The sequence below is a fragment of the Camellia sinensis genome, chromosome 3 (assembly GCF_055761805.1).
Source record: "Camellia sinensis isolate YWXY chromosome 3, ASM5576180v1, whole genome shotgun sequence".
NCBI classification, from domain to species: Eukaryota; Viridiplantae; Streptophyta; class Magnoliopsida; order Ericales; family Theaceae; genus Camellia; species Camellia sinensis.
The window spans coordinates 90,751,720-90,757,719 of NC_138963.1; positions in this window are offsets into that span (position 1 = coordinate 90,751,720).

Genomic DNA, 6,000 nt, shown 5'->3' on the forward strand with positions numbered 1-6,000 from the left:
TTAGACTAATGAGTGAAATGGTTCCAAACTTTCTCTAAGGAAAACTTAAGTCTTCAAATGTCTTTGACTCATCGTTGGCTTCGTACGTTTCTTCGATGCCTGGCATGAAACGCCATGAGTTTTGAATGCCCAGTAAATGCATATGAAGCATGATAATCATTCAATAATAAAGGATTACAAGGTTAGATGTTAGAAATCTAGAAATCCCTCAAAGAGACTTCGTCCTCCCAACCACAAGAATCGGACGCAGATTATTTGGTATGCCCCATCTTTTGCTACTTTGTTGTAAAACTAATCTCGGATGCCTACCAACGGTCATATACTGCGTAGCGCCAACCGTAGGGCCTCAAAAGAGACGGTAATAATGGGCCTTGCCCAAATCCCTTAATTCTTACACCAAATACCTAGGGTCCGAATACAACCGTTCCGTTCAAGGGTTTCGACAACCACTTGTGCAAGATTTTAACTTCTAAATAGGGAACGCATCCTGTCAACCAATCAATATCTTAGTAATCTTATCCAAAAATTCGCAACCCATTACCACCCATTAAGTTTCCCGTTTGAGTTAGATAATTTAAGCCAGAGTTAGGACATGCTCTTGAAACAACATCTATTGTACAAGTTTGAACAACTAAATAGCACAAAAAGAAGGAAATAGGGTTACAACACATGAGATTCACATATGAAGATAGACACAAGTAGCTCTAAGCATATTCAAGTAGTTAAGGGAATAAATTCGCACATGAATATAATTTCCAGATTTGCATAAGTGTGAGCACCATCGAAGGATTAAAATAAAATACATAAACCTATGACATGTGAAATATCATATCGAGACATAATCATAAATTAATGAGCATATTCATGAACACAAGAGCATAAAACACTAATGAAAACAGAATTTTCAAATTCAGTACTACCTAAAAATTATACTTAAAAGGGCTATTTCAGATTTTTCTAGAGCCCGGCCTTCTTATGGTTCGTAGGGAATTTTATCTAGTTTTCAGAACATTTTTCGGAAATGGAATAGCTTTTCTGGATTTGTAGTTATTTCAGAAATACTCCAGCTCTGTCCAGATTCGTTGACCGTTACGAAAATCATATTTTTTCACAAACCGCTCACTCGTTTTTAATGAAAAAATTTTTCCTTGAAATATAACTCCTTAAGAAAGATTTTGACATAAAATGGAGGTCCAGAATATTTTTATACATTTTTCTACAATTTTCGTAAGGTGGCTGTAAAATAGATTTTTCTGGCACAGTTCTTGAAAATAGAAAGTTGGTGAGAAAAGAGGTCAGCTAGGGGAAATTTTCCACTTATCTTGTAATGAAAACATGCTAAATAATATGTATTAAACTCAGAAATTTAAGGTGAAAGTGTGCCTGTGAAAATTTTGAGAGATTGATAGAAAAAAATGTAGTCTTATACCGATTAAGAAAAATAGAAGAAGGGTATAATCAAGGCTCAACTCCTTTCATTTTTAACACAAGAATACCATTATAATACATCTAAAAATACCATTTTAAACTTCTAATAACATGTATTTGAAAAAGAAAAATGGAAGAGAGAGTTGTGTTGTAGCTTACTCGAGGGTTGTTGGAATTGCTAGCAAACTTCTTCTCCTATCTTCCACCAAGCTCACCCTCCTCCCTCTCTTCTCTCACTTGAATATAGTGTGGGTGTGTGTGTGGGTGTGTATATGTGCTCAACAAATGGGGATGAGTGGTATATTTATAGAGAATTTTGTGTGAAAAGTCCCAAATGCCCATTGGTTCCAATTCAATTGAACAGTGCTTTGATTTAGTTTAAATGTAATGGAATGAGGGAGGATTAGAACCTTAATTATGTATTTAATTATGATCTAGTTAGGTTTAGGGCTAATTTAAATACATTCTAGTTAGAAGTACATACATATATATAGCAAATCTATATAGGTACCAAAGTCATTATTGCTCCAAGATTTCAAGGGATTGTTTGTACTAAATAAATCCAATAAAATCCTATAGTATCTTAGGGAAAAGGGGTGGCTGGCCTATTCTACAATTTGATGTGATATTTGTAGACAAGAGTAGATTATGGTATAAACATATATATGATTTGATTCTCATTATAACCCCGGGAGGGGGGGGGGGAGGGGTATGATGGTTGGCCAAGATGAAGATTTGGAGAGATTTTATGAATTTATTTTGTGTACAATTGCATATACATATATATATAAGTTTGTCGCCAAAGTCAAAGATTTCCCTTAAATTATGCAAGTTTGTCTCAAAAGTACACTCATTGTATGTATGTAGGTATGGCCGGCCATATGATGGTGATTTGAGGGACTTAGTTTATTATTTTCTTGTGTACAAATATTGGAAATTGTAAAGTGTGGTGTATAAATATAGATTTTAGGGTACAAGTGTATATATATATATATATAATGGTTACTTGTTTGGGGTCAATTAGCGATTTAATAAAAATGTGAGGGCTTTGGGTTTAATTCACGTATAGGAACATTTATTTAAGTGCGGTATTTAATTTAATTATGGTTTGAAACTTCAATTCGGTTAAAGTTTCTTTAATTCAAATTAAAGGGCGAGAACAAAAGCAAAGGATTTTTGATTGGCAAATATAGTTAGGGGATTAATTTAATTATTATTATTAGGATTTTGGAAGGATCCCTGAGTTCTTGGGTTCAATCAAGGCTTGCGAGTTTTCTGTTGGCGTGCGTTTTCGGCTCTACAGCTAAAATTGGAAATAAATAGGGGATTGAGGGTCTATATAGAAATAATTCAAAAGTAAGGGTCTAAATAAAATTACAAAGGTCAAGGGTCTCATAGTTAAATAATTAATATTAGTGTGTAAAAATGATTACTAACATTATCGGGGTGGATTTGGTTTTGTACGGGTTTATTCGCGATTCGTTTTCGATTCTAGGGTTATATTTGTGAATAAACAGAGAACTAAGGGATGTATTATAATAACTCAAAATTTGGAGACTTTATAAGGTTTACAAAAGTTAGGGGTCTCATAGAGATTGCGATTGGATTTTGTTTTCAAATTCCGATTCCATTTTTTGATCTATGAGGTTTGATTTGTGAGGTTTTGTAAGGTTCATTCAAGGTGATTTTTTAGAATTTTTGCTCGATTTAGTTTGTTTTTTTCCATTGGAAGTGTTCGTTATTTTCCATTGGAAGTGTTTGTTGTTTTTGTTTGGGAGGTATGTATTTTGTAGCTTCTGAAGTTTTTTATGATTGGAAAAATATTTTTCAGTGATTGAATTTGATGAAGAGAAATTTCTCTGTATTTTCTCAGATGTGATGTGACTGCAATATGAGTGTGAACAATTCTGATGTTGTTGTGTTCTTGCAATTTTAATGAAAGCTGTGCCCTATTGCATTCCTTGGCATCTTGAAAGTTTCTTGAATCTTGTGTTTTTGTTAGTGGGAAATATCATATATGGATCAGTAAAATTTCTTGGGAAATCTTAATTATATATGTCAGTGAATTTGTAAAATTTTCTAAATTAGATATATGAAATAGACATGTTATTTATCAGAGAGAAATTTCTCTACATATATTTTTCCAATTTTTTATGCATTAGAAAACCACATAATGTGTACCTTGTGTTTCCATCAACAATTAGCATACATCGTCAATAAAACATGACAAATATAGTGAAATTTGCTAGGAAACCTCAATTAGACATCTCAGTGAAATTATTTAAGTTAGATATATCAAGAGAAATTTTTCTACGTATGTTTTCTATTTGTTTATGCATTAGAACCAAATGATGTGTACATTGTGTTTACAATCACCAGTTTGCATACATTGTTAATAAGAAATGACAAATATAGTTCAGTGAAATTTGTTGGGAAACTTTAATTACATATACTAGCAAAATTTTGTAGTTTTACTTTAGACTAGTGAAATTTCTCTCACACACATTGAAATTTTCCTGTGTGTATTTTTCCAATTGTTTATGCATCAGAACACCACATGATGTGTACGTTATGTTCCCATCAACAATTAGCATACATTGCTAGTAAACACTGACAAATACAGGTCAATGAAATTTGTTAAAAAACCTTAATTAAATGGATATCTCATTGAAATTTTGTAGGTTAGATATATAAAGATAAATTTCTCTGTGTATGTTTTCTATTTGTTTATGCATCAGAAGACCACATGATGTGTATGGCCCCGTTTGATAGAGCTGTGGGAAAGTGATTATAACTTATAGCCTAACAGCTTATAGCTTATAGCTGTGAACAAAAGCTGATTTTTGACTTATAAATTAAGCTTCTTCTCCCCCACTCAAAGAATAAGTTGATTTTTGACTTACAAAAAACTATAAGTTGTATTGTTAAGCTGAACCAGACACATCAAAATAGTTTAAATTAAGCTAAAAGCTGAAATAAGCTGAAAATAAGTCCTACCAAACAGAGCCTATGTTGTGTTTACAATCACCAGTTATTATACATTATCAGTAAGAAACGACAAACCCCACCTCAATAGTAAATTTCACATTACTTTCATGTAGTTTACTCTATGTACAATGTTCCCCTAATATTTGGAGAGTCAATCTATACTAGCTAAACACAAAAAAATATTTCTTCTCCATCTTCAATTTTTCTTGTTCTCATTTTCCCAAACTTGGGGTCACTGTAATGCGACTTACACATAAATGACTATTGTGTGGCTAATGGGACTCACTTTGGGTTCTATTTTAATTATCTGAACTGTTCATTTTTTAAAAAATATGAAGTAGAACATACCCGTAAAAAATCAAGTAGATCAGATATCGATATCTTCTTTATCAAAACACATTTTATATAAAAATAAATATGTAGCAAGTATTAAACTGAATATAAATGCGAGTTGATGAAGGGACTATTGATATCCGATCAACTTGATGTTTCACAGGTATGTTCTACTCCATATTCTTTAAAAATTGAACAATTTAAATTATCAAAATAAACCTAAAAATAATTCTCACAAGCTGTGCAACAGTTACTGTTGTGAGAGGCTCCAAATTCCATTTCCCCTCTCTCATTGGACATCTTCAAAAAATAAAAAATAAAAAATACACTTTGTTGTGAATGATTGCCTAAAGTATGAGAGTATTGTTAAAAATTCACATTGAAAAAACTGACTAAAAGAAAAATAATATATAAAAAAATTAGTGTACTTTTACTAGTTTTGGGAATGCTCTAACAACTTCAAGCCTAGCTTGTGCTATGCCTCCACATGAAAGCCAATATTGGCCTACTGACATGTGCTATGCCTCCCCATTGTGTTGACTACTGCCGAGCAGCATGCCATGTGCATCTCACTTCAATTGCTTATTTCACATTTTATATTCATTATCATAATATGTGAGACAAGATAAGACATTGTGAAGGTAGATTTATTGGAAAGAATAGTGATTGGTACCACTAATTTGGTACCACTAAACCATCATTAATGAGGTGAAAAATAAAAAAAAAACAAGTCACAGCAACACTGTGACAGTGGTGGGATCCACTGCCACATCATTAGTGCCATTACTAATTAATGGTCTCAAGCATTTTTTATTGGAAAAGATATATTTGCTAATGTAAAAGAAAATAATCATTACATTGAATATTTTATTGGGTCATATGATCATGATTTATGTATAATCTTTTTTATGTGAATTAAAGTGTACCATAATATATTGAAACAATTTCTTATTTGAGAATTCTTTTAATCAGTGTCACATAAAAGGCTTTGTTATTCTATCAATATTACTTTATATTGAATTTCACTTTATCTAACTCTTATATAAACTCACACACATATCAGATTCAAATCTAATACATAACAACTTTTTATTTATTTAATAATATGCCCATGTGACTTGTGTAGACCATCCTAGGTGTTTTATGTAAAAAAACATTTATAATTGTTGAGCATCCAAGGTGTTCTATAAATAAAATATTTATAAGTGATGCTACTGGACTGTTCGAACTAGCACTTCCATACCAAAAAAA